At 37.1% G+C, this 16,336-nt stretch overlaps 1 protein-coding gene across 1 annotated transcript in view; it reads right to left on the reverse strand.

The window, feature by feature from the left end:
* epg5 (ectopic P-granules autophagy protein 5 homolog (C. elegans)) overlaps nt 1-16,336 on the reverse strand; it is a 1,176,376-nt gene that overhangs the window by 472,354 nt on the left and 687,686 nt on the right. The window lies entirely within an intron of this gene.

Raw genomic sequence — 16,336 nt, forward strand, 5'->3', positions numbered from 1 at the left:
AAGTTGTCACCATTTTGCCAACATGAGACATTTATAAAAATGCATTCAAGTGGCCAATAAAGGGGCAGACGGCTCTCTAAAGGATTAACCCTCTGTCAGATGCTGATACTAAGTATAATTCATTTTGCTACATTTGTTGAAAAATGGTTTGACATGTAAAAATGTGGTCTGTCTGCTAAAATGACTGAGTTATGAAATGATAAATCATCTCGATTAGGCATGGGACGATAACCGTTTTCAAGGTGAAAAAAAATATTCAAAGACGATTTCTTGGATTTACTCAATTTTTTTTTAACGTAAAGTGGTTGTAAACAATTGTTTTGGGCTGAATTTAAACAAACAAATTAGGTTGAACATTATTAAACTTAATTTGTTTGTTTTAATTCAAATAAATTGTTTGCAACAGTTCTGCATGCAACACTTTTTTCACGGTTTGGAAAAGTCAAGGTTTTAAAACCACCAAATATTTTATGCTATAGCATTCCTAAGGTATATGTAAGATTTTTATATACTATGTTTTTTTCACGACAACAGTTTCTCTTGCAGAAAAGATCTCTAAAGAAATTTGTAAAGAAATCAGTGTTTTGAAGACAGCAGAAGTCAAAGATTCATTTGAACTATTTAGTCTGACATGTTTACTGTTACAAAATACTTTAAAATGTTCTCAAAATAAACTATATTGTGTTCAAAGGGGAAAAAGGGTTTTGTTTTTTACCCAGACAATTTAAAACAAACATATTTTAGAGCAGTAATCACAATACCGTAATATTTTTATCCAAGGTTATCACACCGTCAGAATCTTATACAGGGCCATGCCTCATCTCTTTTGTTGTTTAGTTTTGCAGTTCTTCAACTTCAGTTCAACTTCTCAAGAACCAATGTTATACAATGTGGAATTAATTTGGGAAAATGGAAACCCAATGAAGAGTCACACAAACTGATGTGTTAGTTTTCCCCAAAACTTTGTTTGAAACATTTGCTTTTCTTCTGTATTTTCATGTACTGTGTGTTGTGTTTTCAACCTTCAGCATCAAATGAAACTGTGCTTCTGAGAAGAGAAAAGTGCAACTATTATGATGAGAATGTGCTCATACACTTGTACACTCATGTCTGTGTGTGCTCAATACAGCTGTCTGGTCCAGGATCAGCTCTTACATTAACACAGCAGGGAATGTATGTGTGTGTGAATGTATGCAGTCTCATTCCTCTAAGGTCACTCCACAGACTGCAGGATTTCTACATTCAGCATCCTTTGTGTGCAAACTCTATTCAGGAAGGCTATTACATAAGTTTGCCTTGGATTTTCTTCTGTACTTTTGAACTGTTTAAATCTATTAGCTGCTTATCCTGCAGTTTTTTGAATGTTTCTAAAACTAGTTATTTAGTTTGAAATCAATCCATGTTATGCAATCCTCTGAGAGTCAAGCATGGATTTTGAAGGCAGGCGGCTTTTGCTTATCATATTAGATGGGTTGTGTTGGGTATTTCATATTGTTAAAGTGTTAGTTCACTCAAAAATCTATACACTTGCTATTTATTCACCCTTATATCCTTATATAATTCCAAAGGCATGTTCCCACAAAAATATGATGACAATAACAATCAGAATCCACACTATTGTTCTGTTCATAATAAACACACACTGCAGTTTTGTGCTCTGCCACTTTGAACACTCGAGCTGTCTCTCCACTCCACCAATAGCTGGTGTGTGGTGAATGCACTGGTGCCGTTGTCCTGTGGCTGCTGTCGCATCATTCAAGTGGATGCTGCACACTGGTGGTGGTGTGGAGAGACTCCCTTCATGATTTAGGAGTTCTTTAGGTGAATGGCCATACATGATAAATGCGCTAAAATAGACACATTGCATTACATTACATATGTTCTGGACATGCCCAGCTCTGTCCTCATTCTGGGGTTTCTAATTTCTCCCTCTTTCAGCCATTACTTAAGCATGAAATTCATACTTGGTGCTATATCTGTAATGGCTGAATTACGTTATTATACATCACCTATTATTGGCCTAATGCCTGATAATCATACATTACCCCAACTTTGTGGCCTTTCTTACTTTACTTGCTAGACATTACATTTTATTCAACTAGAAGAGCCCTGCAGCCACCCTCGTATGTATGGTCTACGGTGGCTGAAAGGTGTTTTGTATTTTGCGAAACAAGAGAAGATTAGACTTCAAAGACATAGAGTGTTCAATAAAATTTGGAAGCCCTTTTTAAAATTATTTTTATCTTGTTAAAACTCTCCAGTTGGATCTAGACTGATCACCCTCTTGACAATAGTAATACATCAGTTTGTAATCTTACATTACTTGAATTATATAACATTGAGATTGTTGCACAAATGTAGACATCTGCTCCTCATTAAGTTGTGTAATTGGGTTTTTATTTTATTATTATTTTCATTTATTTATTTATTTTTTTTTGTTATTTTTTAAGGGTTGTTTGTCATGTTAGTAAAATGTAAAATTGTTAAATAAATCATAGATAATAAAAAAGGAGTGAACTTTCATGATCTCAAATACCTAGAATGATTATTAAAACTAATTAGTTCTCGATCTTGGTGTTAGGGGGACTTTAATATCTGTCTACAGTGGAAGTCAACAGTAAATAAAATGGTTTGTTCTTTTAAAATTCATTGTGTATTATTGGTGGAGTTTATCATTAGCAGTGTTTGGGCTGAGCTCTTTATTTATCTAAAAATGAGAAAACAGTTATATAAAAACAAATTACAATAAAATAAAACTAATAAATAAATAGTTGCTTTGCATTTGATGTCAAAAATAATGTAAATAGTGTACAAATTATGTTCACTATTTCTGAAACATTTGAATGAATCAATAGATAATGTAAAACAATATATTATTCTAACTAGACCATCCTATTTTTACGTCCTATTACACAGACACTGTAGGCTCAACAATCTAGTTGTTCTACAAACACGTTCCGTTAACATGCAAATGAGTCACACTAAAAGCAGTGTCATGCTGGATGCCATTTTTTTTTAAATATATTTCTTGAGCGAAATGTCATTTCAAAGTCCCCACGTCTCATTTGTATAAAGTTATCTCACATCTTTAAATAGACAGAATAAAGTGTGAGCTGAAAGAGGTGGACTTGGCCATAAGTGCACCTGAATCATCAGCGCTGGAGTGTGGAGGAGAAATGTAATGATTGAGTGAATCAGAGCCTCCCACAGGTGACAACTTAAGTGCAGTGACTCTGCCATTTTACTTACAGCCATTAACCCCTTACATGCACAATCCAGAGCAAGTTAAGGAGCTGCTTTGTTTTTGCCTGCAGTAAAGTTTTCTAAAAAGTTTTTTTTTCAGTCTAATGTAAAGAAAACACCCAATATAGTGTTTCCCAAGTTGCACTATTATTAATTTCAATTAAATGTCAACATGTCAAATAAATTGCATGTTTTTATGGGGTTTTCCTGCTACTCTGAGACATAAATCTCTGTTTTGTTACTGTATTCTGAAGGCTTTTGTGAGTGGTATGTTCATATACATTACATGGCATGATTACAGCTGGAGACAAAAATAAATTTTTTAGCAAAAATAAAAGTATTAGAAATTGTAATTTATTATTTTTTTCAACAGATTTTTTAAAACATATTATTAGTTTTAATAACCAATTTCCTTCTTTTTTTTGCCTTGATGACAGTACATAATATTTTACGAGTTAATTAGCAAAATCTTAATGGAATTTTAAAGGCTTAATTAGGAAAGATGGTGTTTTTTTCTGTAGCCTTATTATAACAATCTTAGTGTTTTTTGTTTTTTTTTTAAAAGAAGGCTTAATAATTCTGACATCAAATATACACATTTTATTCTACAACAAAAACTGAAATTATTTTCTGGTTTGCAGTATTTTCAGAAATTTTAAATGATGAAAAAACATACCCAAAACCCCCTCTGTAAAACCTTTAACTCGTATCCATAACTGTCAACCTTCCTGTTTTTGCTGGAATTCTCCCATGTTTTTTTCTCCTGTATTTTACCATTCTGTCCAGCTATCATCATCCGTTGAAGTATTTTCCCATGTTTTTAATCTTTCTATGAAAAATAGAAAATCCTTAAACTTGAGCTGATCGCAAATGTGATATAATTGCTAGAGCAAAAAAAAATGTATGTTGAAATTATTTTAAAACTGGCCACATTTACTTCCTTTCCATTAAAGCTATGGGGGTGATATCTCACATTTTTACATGCCAATGTTGACAGGTATGCTTATATGTCAAGAACTTCATTTCATCCAAAGTAAAAAATTTTTAAATGCATGTAATTAATCAAATAAGGGGGAAAAGGCGATAACTACAAATAATTGTATTACCCCATTTACCTGCATTGCCTTTCCTTTATTGGTTGTATTTAGGGCTGCACGCAATATACCGTTTTAGCATCGATATCACAATGTGATCATTTGCAATCACATTTGCAATCAAATCACATGAATCACATCACGAGTATATGCAATATGTTCAGATATATGAAACTGTACCATTTGTAACGTTTGTAAAAAAAATAATAAAAAATGATTAATTTTATTAAATTGTTTAAAAAAGACTATGCACTATTCATTTACACATTGATATTCAATTATCAATATTAATTATTGTATTTCTAAATAAAGTTAGACTCATTAGAAAACAATAAAACATGGTTTATTTACTTTGTATCTTTTCCTTTTATTGAATTGATCTATGATTGTAGATTGTTAATTATGTTTTATGCACTACCCTACAGAATCACCCCAGTCAATCTAAAATGATCAATTCTTTCCAAACAGTTATTCAACTCATCTATTCATTCCTTCATTCATTCATTTTCTACCGCTTTTCCGGGGCCGGGTTGCAGGGGCAGCAGTCTTAGGAGAGAATTTCAGACTTCCCTCTCCCTAGACACTTCCTCCAGCTCCTCTGGGGGATCCCGAGACGTTCCCAGGTTAGCCGAGAGACATAGTCCCTCTAACGTGTCCTGGGTCTTCCCCGAGGCCTCCTCCCGGTGGGACATGCCAGGAACATTTTCTTATGTAGGCATCCAGGAGGCACCCGAAACAGATGCCTGAGCCACCTCAGCTGACTTCTTTTGATGTGGAGGAGCAGCAACTGTACTCTTGAGTACCTCCCGAGTGACACACCCCTCCTCGGAGCTCCACACCTCCTCTATAAGAGTGCACCCTGCGAAGGAAACTCATTTCGGCCACTTGTATGCAAGATCTTGTCCTTTCGGTCATGACCCAAAGCTCAAGACCAAATGTAAGAGTAGGAACGTAGATTGACCTGTAAATCGAGAGCTTTGCCTTTTGGCTCAGCTCCTTGTACATGGACCGCATTACTGCTGCCACTGCACCGATCTCACATTCTATTCTTCCCTCACTCATGAACAAAACCCCAAGATACTTGAACTCCTCCATCTGGGGTAGGGACTTTCCTCCAACCTGGAGATGACAAACCACCTTTTTCCAGTGGAGCACCATGGTCTCGGACTTGGAGGTGTTGATTCTCACCCCAGCCACATCACACTCGGCATAAAACCGCCCCAGTGCATGCTGCAGGTCCATGTTCGATGAAGCCAACAGAACAACATTGTCTGTGTATAACAGAGATGAAATCTTGTGTTCCTCGAACTGGACCCCCTCCAGGCCAAGGCTGCGTCCATAAAAATTATGAACAGAATTGGTGACAAGGGGCAGCCTTGCCGGAGTCCCACATGCAGTGGAAAAAAGTCTGACTTAGTCTGACTTACCAGACTCCCACTCTGTTCATACAGGGACGAGATGGCCCTTAACAAAGTGCCCCAGACCCCATACTCCCAGAGCAACCACCACAGAATGCCATGAGCGACATGGTCGAATGCCTTCTTCAAGTCCACAAATACATGAGGTCTGGTTGGTTCATACTCCCATGAACCATCGAGCACCCTGGTGAGGGTATAGAGCTGGTTCAGTGTAACACGGCCCGGATGAAACCGCATTGTTCCTCCTGGATCCTAGGTTCAACCATCAACTCATCTAGTAAAATCATATTCATTTCATAATATTTATTGCAGATTAAAAAATGTTGCAATCTTAGATTTTTCCAGTATCATGCAGTTGTGGTTGTAATGGCACATGTGGGCATAACACAGGTGCTGAATGGGGGAAGCTCAATCCTAATAGTTTGCTTAAGTCTCCAGTCCAGGACTCCCCTAAATGCAGCTCTACGTCAGAAGCACCCCCAACCCCCACAGCTAGATCAGCGTCTCTGTGCCAGACTGTACCGTCCACCTCCTCAGTTCTCCTAAACCACTTCATAAACAGATAAATAAATAAAATCCCACTCACGCGTCTAACTGGAGGATTTCTCGTGGTGCAGAGAAGTGTAGGTTTTCTTTTCCAGAAAGCTGCTTCAATCTGGAAACATGAGCAACTCTAACATAAAGCACATCGTTGAAGTGGTCAAACTGGAGCAAGAACACACTCTGCACAGAGCAAAAGGCACACTGTGTTTTAACAGCGGGTAACAGAACAAATTTCACACACAGAATGTACCTCAACATCAGACAGCATAATGGTAGCCATGACAACTGGACCAGAGCTAGACAGAACATCTATATCATATCTCCGTCTTCTGATAGTGCTGACATCTGCCAGTAAAGAGACTCTGAGAGATTATAGAGGACTGCCATTGATTATGTGCTCTGCTGTAGACCTACATTCGCAAGCCATGCATTTAATTAATTCTTAAAGCCACAGCTGCAAACAAATAATTGATATAAAAATAAATAACTTTCTAATATAATACATATTACAATGTAATAAAATAAAGATACAATTGAAGACTTAAATGATCTGCCCTCTCTCCTGATACATTTATGTTCTTTTTAAAAATGTTGCCAAGCGATGTTTAACAAAGAAAGTTTTCACATTTCTTATTATATTTTTGTTCTGCAGAATGTCTTATTTCTTTTAATTTAATTTAAAAAGAAAAACTTCTATAGTCAAAATATTAGCCCCCTTAAGATTTTATTTTATTGGCAACAGAACAGTCCTTGGACAACAATTAACCGAGTTAAGCCTATAAAGAGCCCCTATTATGCATTATAAAAGGTCGTATTTTGGTTTGCTGATATGCATGCAAGATCAAAAAACACTTTCAATGTGTTATAATATGCATTTATTTTTACCTAATTATCCCAACGACTCCCATATGATTTGTTCAGCAATTCATTTCTTCCCAAACCCCTCCATTTAGTGATGCTAATCTGCGCTGATTTGTCCAATATGACCCTGGTCTGTTGTGATTGGTCAACCCGGTTCAGCATGAGACAGAGAGAAACGCCTAGCACAGCTATGAACTAGCAAAGAGTATGTGAGAGCTCAATGCAGGAATGCAATAAAGCAATTTAGTTAAACACCAGCATATAACTCTATTATTAAACCTAACCCCACATAAGAATAACAACACACATTCAGTATTAATCCACACAGAGGCAAAAGTTGAACTTTTTTTTAAAAAAATTGACCGCTCTGCGTGTGTGAAGAACAGCTGATATGGCCATGGCAAAGGAAAACTGCAGAGCATCGCGAGTTCAGAAACGCATTTAAATCGATAAAGGAAGAAGCACGCGTTGTTTCAACATGGTTTTGTATGTGCTATGTGAAATAGCCCCATAAAGATTTAACCTGAGAGATACAGTACAAGCACTGATCTATATTAGATAAGTGTTTACGAGCCCGCGGAGCAATTACAAGTTACAACACAAAATTAAATATCTATTTTTCAAACTACAGAAAACGAGGCGACCATTTTATTCACACTCCACATTGTGTAGGAAGGTAAAACACTTACAGGATCTGAAGTAAGAAGAAACTGGTCCATACAAACTGTTTAACAGTTACTGACAAAATCCCATACATTAGTAGTCTTTGCTGCTCCTTCCTTTAACAGCAAATGGAGGACGAATCCGGCATTGCAACTTTGGTTATTATCAATCATCAGAAAAATGACAGGAACAAACACAACACACGGTTGGCTATACTGTGATGTTGTGAAAATGAACGCTTTATTCTCTACTGCCACATGTCTGGCAATCCTTCAGTGACAGTAATCTTCGCGTTATGATCAACCCCATAATCCCTTACACCCTAGTGTCTGAAGGGAAAGGCGTGTTCACGTTTTACCGGATCCGGCAGTTTATATTTGGTATTGTTTTGTGTTGACATTGATACAAAAAGGGCAAAAGATCCAGACAATTAAACAGATCTGTGTAAAACGATGAACAACAATCATTTAAACAATTAAAATCTTTTATTTACAAAAAAAAATCATATTTTTAAACATGGTTCATTTTGAGCAAACTTTAGCTGGATGCCTTCATTCACTTAGAGCTGTGTTGCACACAGCATTGAAGCTGATTTTCAAAAACCCATTATAGGGCCTCTTTAAATTGCACTTTAAGTTGAACTCTAATTATCTTGCACAGTATCTAGTAAAATATGATGTATTGTCATCATGGCAAAAATAAAAGATATTCTAAAAGTAATTAGAAATTAGTTATTAAAACTATAATGTTTAAAACGTTGAAAAAATTCTGTTATAAACCAAGATCGTTTTATATTCAGTTGCAGGAGTATTATTTAAAAGAAATACAGGGTGAGGGTTGGATAAAATCTATCAGCTAGTTCAGATTTTTACTAAATATTACTAAAACAATCTCTAAATTGTATAGAGCAATAAGTAATTCTAGAGGATTAAGATTAAAATGGAAGTATAGGCATTATTTTGAATCAAGACCAATAGGTTAAAATATGTGCTGTCCCACAGACCTCAACAAGCTCAAGAATATGTTTTGAGTTTGGTTGGAAAATTTTTTATCACACCAAGAATTTACTTATTACAATCGGGGACTCATCCTTGTTGGAGGAACTGTAGGGTAGAAGAGGCACATAGCATGTGCATATATCATCACCTTGGAATTCTAAGGTTCTATCTGCGTTCTGAATGATTTTGAGATATTGAGCTTTAAAATTTTGCATTCGATAGCAAACAGTACGTGTGTAACATTTGTTTTTTGGAATAAAAAGTCTTAATGTAAACAACTTATAAAAAAAGCATCCCATAATGTAAATACGTTGTCATTTAATAAGAATGTCAATAACTCAATTTTGACTTAAATGTCAGATAGAAGCTCATAATTCTAAGGTAAAGATATTCTAGCGGTGCTCAAGAACTGACCCCAAACTGTTTTTGGAAAACTGTACTTCGCTATTAATGATACTTTTTAATTTTCAGATTCCTACATCATTCAATGTACTTTATGTAGGGGATATTCCTATTTAACTTAAAAACAAGCATGGATATCAGTTTAAGATATTATTGGCAACAAGTAAACAAGCTATAACCTGGAAAAGGTGTAAAGAAGACCCACCAACTATAGATAAATGGTTCACAATAAAAGTAGAAGAACTGGAAAAAATGACACATGCACTTCGATGAAAAGGAGGAAACGCCTGGCTTTCTCCACAACGACAATATAATTATCCATAATTTAACATTTACATAATTCTAAAGGTTATGCATCATCGAGAGAATATGTTTGGCAGTTTTTTAATTTTATATTTATTTTCTTCACGAGGTTAATGTAATATTTATATACAGTGCATTTGGAAAGTATTCATAGCGCTTTACAGCCTTATTCCAAAATGGAATAAATTCATTTATTTCCTCAGAATTCTACAGACAATACCCCATAATGACAATGTGTATACATAAAAATATCTGCAAATTTCAGAAGATTGATTCCTGAAATGAATGCTTATCATCACTCACAGATATATGTAGGCAGCAGTCATAAAGGTTAGCATAGCGCCTCATCGCATGATTCAGCTGAAAACATAACAGACATCCCTGTCATTATCAGAACTACAATAAGAACGCAAACACATATTATCCTGGCTGTTTCCTTGGTGACAAATGTACCTGAAACATGTCGGCATCAGAACTCCAGAAAGCAGCCGATAACACAACTGCCATAACTCTGGCACTGGTATTTTCCAGCTGTAAGTGTTCAGTGTGGGCAGCAGAATATCTCAAAACACATTCACAGAAGCAGCACATTCTATTTCTCTGAGGCTAATGCGTCTGCTCAAATAGCAAACGCTGATGAAGACCCTCGATTTAGCTCATACATCGAATCAAGTCACCACATGCATATGTTATTACCTCCTTCAAAAGCACCACTTACTAAGTCAGTTCACTGTAGAATTAACAGCAAGATATGTCGTCTCTAATATTAGCTTCATCATCTGATCATATCTATACCGTGGCGTACTATATAGTGTAGCGGATGTGCCATAAAAGCCAGTGGAAACTGTGAGCGGTGTTGTCATTCTCAGTCATGACTGTGGCTCTGTTAAAACAGCTCAATGACTCACTGAGCTTCTCTGCTTTTCCAACACTCACAAACTTCTTCCGGCACACTTAGAAGATCATCAAAGTCTAGATAAAGAGGATTGTGAATCCACAGAACAGTGATTTCTTTTAATAAGGCTCGTCAGAGTTAATCATGGAAACATGGCTGCTAAAGTCGGCTGATATATTAAAAGAGATCCATCACTAACAACTGGCAGTTAATCCTCATAAGTCATGGGTTTCATTAGTGCTGTATTGCAGATAGGATCTGCCGTGTAAGTGCAATGCACAGTCAGTTTTCAGCACAGGATTTATTGTTTCTATAATATACAAGGCTGTTTACTGAAGGCCAATTATCTTTGATGTGTCCCATATAAAAGTTCAATGTGTACAGCTGAAGGCAAAATGATTGGCCCTCCTGTGAAACCTTTATTTTTAGTGTGATGTTTAGCAAAGCAAGGAACTTTTCATAGTATTTCTCATTGTTTCTTCTGGAGAAAGTCTTATTTCTTTTAGTTTGGCTGGAATAAAAGCTGTTTTTAAGCCTCCGGTTACCATGATCATTTTAACAGCAGAAAAAAAATTTGTCCTGAAATATCTTGAAGTTTGATGACTGTTTTCATCAAGTTTGTTGACTATTTCTAAAATGAGCTCAATATCAAAAACATTTTATTATTATTTTCATGAAGGCTGTGCACATTTAGGGTACAATTGTTGTCTTGGGGTCAATTTTGACCCACAACCACAAAAACACCACAAAAAGAACAGGTGCACACACACATGCACATTCCAACTCTCGTGCCCTCCCAAATCAAATATCATGCATTTCATTGTCGGAAATCGCATACTCTCGATTTTAATGAATACTTGTTTGGAGTAACTAATTATTTTGTTAAATAGGTATGCCATATGTAAAAGAATGATTGTGGTATGAAAGTTACCTGGACATACTACATTTGCCATGCTGTTCTGACCACAAATTTTGTCCTGTGGATCAAAAACAGCCCAGGTCATCCAGATACTTTTTGCCTACTCTATTAATTACTATGATTTTTATTTTTTAATATCTTTGTATATTGTGACTACTAAACTAACTGAGACGTGTCATGGCATCTGTGAGTCACTTTGAATAAAAGCGTCTGCTGAATAAATAAATGTAAAGTGGCTTCTGTCATGCTGGAATTCAGCTTTGCAGTCACATAAATATATCACATTTTGAAATACACTCACCGGCCACTTTATTAGGTGCACCTGTCTAACTGCTTGTTAATGTAAATTTCTAATCAGCCAATCACATGGCAGCAACTCAATGCATTTAGGCATGTAGACATGGTCAAGACAATCTGCTGCAGTTCAAATCGAGCATCAGAATGAGGAAGAAAGATGATTTAAGTGATTTAAGTATATTAGAAACTGGTGATTTACTGGGATTTCATGCACAACCATCTCTAGGGTTTACAGAGAATGGTCTGAAAAAGAGAAAATATCCAGTGAGCGGCACTTCTGTGGGCGCAAATGCCTTGTTGATGTCAGAGGAGAATGGCCACACTGGTTTGAGCTGATAGAAAGCCAACAGTAACTCAAATAAACATTCGTTAAAACCAAGGTATGTAGAAGAGCATCTCTGAATGCACAACACGTCCAACCTTGAGACGGATGGGCTACAGCAGCAGAAGACCACACCGGGGGCCACTTCTGTCAGCTAAGAACAGGAAACTGAGGCTACAATTCACACAGGCTCACCAAAATTAGACAATAGAATATTGGAGAAATGTTGCCTGGTCTGATTTCTGCTGCGACATCCGGATGGTAAGGTCAGAGTTTGGCATCAACAGCATGAAAGCATGAACTTTCATGGACATCCTACCTTGTATCAACGGTTCAGGCGTAATGGTGTAGGGTATATTTTCTTGGCACACTTTGGGCCTATTAGTACCAATTAAGCATCGTGTCAATGCCATCGCCAACCTGAGTATTGTACCCATTTTTTGATGGCTACTTCCAGCAGGATAACCCGCCATGTCATAAAGCGTGAATCATCTTAGACTGGTTTCTTGAACACGACAATAATGTCACTGTACTCAAATGGCCTCCACAGTTACCAGATATCAATCCAATAGAGCACCTTTTGTATGTGAAGCAACTGTGTGATGCTATCATGTCAATATGGAGCAAAATCTCTGATCTATGGCACAAAGGATTAAGGAAGTTCCGAAGGCAAAAGGGGTACTAGTAAGGTGTACCTAATAAAGTGGCCGGTGACTGAATATTTACATACAGAGCAGGTATTTGAAACTGTAATTATATCATAAAAATAAAAATGTAACTGATCCCAAAAGTCTGAATGATGGTGTAAAATGTCCAAAAACAATTTGGTTGAGTAAAAGCTAGTTGCTGTGCAGTAATGTGTTGTGCTGAAGCTGACCTGTGGTACTGACCTTGCTAGATCAAGGACGAGTGGAGATTTAAAGTCATCATTCATATCCAAGATGTTTTGCTGTAAGGCTGCAGAGCACAGCTACAGCTCGGCTAAGGAGAAATAAATAAACAAATATAATGCTGTATGCAATTAAATGTGGTAGACTGTGGGAGAAGCGTCAGAAATCCAGCTGGCACTGCATTAGATTCAAGCTTCACAAGTTGATGGCACATGGTCAGATCAGCATAAGCTGCTATCTGTTTGTATCAACATGTTTTTGAGGACAAAACATCAGTGGCTTGCAGGAAACTTCAGATCTTACATGTTAACACTAGTGCCAACCGATAGGGAGTTGATGCAGAACACACAACATATGCATATTTTATTCTCTTCTGTTTACTTTTGCAAATTTGTGCTGCACATTTACTATTTCCAGATCCTCCGGGGTGTCATTCTGGCTCAGATGTGACAGAATGTATAAGCGTCTGAACGTAAGAAAAGACACCGACGTGCCACAGCTCAGTCTCCCATCTGCTGTCTGGTGCCCTGATAACAGTCCCTCTGTACCAGCTATTAAAGTGGATGAGATCGCCATAGCAACCGCCGTATCCCGGCCAGTCAATTCTTTCTTACACTTTTACAGCCTCAGACGGGTGGAGGTTCATTCACTCCAAGATAACTGTAAAGATCTGTCCACACCAACGCACAATTCATTCGTTCAATTGGAGCACACTTTAGGAGCACTTTAAATACATGGGTTCTTGAAAAGACTGACTGAATGGATTCTGACTGGCCGGATTTCTTAATTTGCAAAACCTAATAAAATTCTATTATAAAAACTCTTTTATAACTAACAGTGGCATAGCAGATGGACATGCACTGTGGTTTGATTTATTGACCAAATAAAATACTATAATCCAATGAATCCATTTCACTTAGTGAGGTTTTCAGTCCACAGTTTTCAGTTTACTTAATCTTCGTTCAGAAGAAACCCCCCTTCCTTCCCAATTCTCCTCCTTTACCATTGATCAGGCGGCATGGCGGCCCAGTGGTTAGCACTGTGAGCCTCACAGCAAGAACACTGCCAGCCCTGGTCCTGCCAGGCCGGTAGGCGTTTCTGTGAGGAGTTTGTATATTTTCCCAGTGTCCGCGTGGGTTTTTCCCGGGTTCTCCAGTTTCCTCCCACCATCCAAAGATATACATCACGCATAACAATCAAGCACTTGTCTAGCCCCTTTTCTCATGTGTTCCATTAGCTACCGCAACCGGGGAGTTCTGAAATCCACCGAGCTCAAGCTCCCCTCTCGCTCTGCAAACGGGAGGAAGCCCCAGGCTCGAGGATCTCTTGAGCTCGGGGCTCTCTCCTAGGACAGCATGCCAAACAAGCTTTTGATGGATCATCCGCTAAGTGTGAACTCTTGAAAAGGTGGCCCTTAAAGAAAATCTGGCATAGTTGACTAATAAGTTCAGTGTATGGAAAATACTGTAGGCCTCAGACACTATTGTTTCCTCATTCTCATGTAAATAACACAAGTGTAAAACTCTGGTGGATAAAAGATCAAAAGATCTTTGTGTTTTCAATCACAAAACACAAAGCAGACTGTTGCGTGACTCGCGGGACATGCCCTTAGATTTAGGATTAGGGCTGTACAGTATATCGTTTCAGCATCGATATCGCAATGTGATTATTTGCAAGTCACATTGCAAGATGTTTTTGAGGTCTGTTGACTGTATTAAGATTTTAAAAGCATTCAAGTATAAAGACCATTTGTAACTTTAATAAGAGAGTTTTATTGTATTTTTATTATTTATTTGCTGCATTTGAAAACTGTTAGACTTGGAAAATGATAAGACACTGTTTATAGTATCTTTTACTTTATTGTATTCATTCTACGCTTGTAGATTGATATTTAGATTTTATGCAGATTAGCTCCCATACAAAATCAAATCATCTGATGGAATTGTTTTCATACTGCAACATACATTTAGAAGATAACAAAATATGGCAATGCTCATTTTTTTTCAATATCGTGCAGCCCTAATTTGGATTAACTTTAGGTCAGGTTCTGTGCTATCCCGACCTGAAGAACAACCGCATCCTCAGATAACTAGCCCAAACGCAGACTGAGATGAGACCAACAAGATCATTAACATGCAGACGTCAAGCAGTGTTTGATAAGCCACAATGTTTCCCAGTGAGTCAACAATGATCATTTTACTCCCTTAGTTATAGGGTATATGGACAGCTACGGTTTTTTGCATACTGATGAACGTCGGTGAACGGTTAATGTGATTTTTTTTCATTTTATACGGCTCCTTTTACAGCATCAATGTTGTAATGTAATTAAAATACAAACAATTAAATTGACTTCAACATTCATTTAGTTGTTCAAGCATAAAACGAAACGAAAAGCCGTTTACACGCCCGTCAGGATCAGCAGACTAGCGCAGAAACACCATTGAATATACTGGGGTAAAATAAATCATGGTTTCCGCTACATTCATTCTTCCATGGCGGGGCGCAACGCAAAAATTGATCCTGCCACGGCTACATTACAGCATCTCATTCAATACATTAAATTTTTTTAATAGCGGGTTATAAAACATATTAAAGGGTAAGTGAATTATAATAGCGCATATTTTTCTGTAACCGTAGTAGTGCTGTGCGTCATTTGTTTAACCCTTTACGTCGTGTTTTCAAACACGACGTATAGTCGTTTCACTTTACTTCAGGATGCATTAATGCTACTCTGTAGGTCTATTGGAGAAATTTATAAATATTCCTAGCAAATCTAATAAATGCTGGAGACACACTTGTTACATAAACGCACTAAATCGCACTTCAGCAGATCTTATTTAAGAGCGCACAAGAAGATCTGCACGCTCTGGAAGCTGCTTATATTTGAGGGGGCGTGCAAGAAGTTTTGTGCATGAGCAGAGGAAATCGGCGCGCAAGAAAAGAGATTCACATGCTTGTAGGTTATTACATAAATGTGATCTCGACTTTTAATACTGCGCTCATGACATTTGTCATTGAAATAACGCCACAGGTAGTTGGTAGACCTGTGTAAAAAAAAAAAAAAGGCCTGCCGCCACAGCTGAAAAAAATCCTAGAGGAAACACTGGTAATGATTATATTTTAAAGACATGCAGTGCTTTTTGTACAATCTGAGATCATCTTTATCGCTTATATAAATCAGGCAGTGGAGATTTAAAGAAAACTGACCTTAAATGTACCAATTTTATAACTGCGTACAGTTCACCGGAAGCACTTGACCCAGGTTACTGAAAAACTAAAAGTCCTTCCACATACACCCCATTTTTTAAGATTAATGACTATTTTCCTGACTTATTTTTACATTTATTTAAGTGGGACTTTAATTTTGACTATAAGAGATGCAGATGTGCTATGGTCTACTAAACAACAACTGCATGAGCCACATGCTCAACAGAATGCAAAATGTAGGGTATATGGATTATAAATTTATTTAGCTCTACCCCCAAGAG

Source organism: Danio rerio, chromosome 5 (assembly GCF_052040795.2).
Source record: "Danio rerio strain M-AB ecotype USA chromosome 5, GRCz13ab, whole genome shotgun sequence".
In the NCBI taxonomy this organism is placed as follows: Eukaryota; Metazoa; Chordata; class Actinopteri; order Cypriniformes; family Danionidae; genus Danio; species Danio rerio.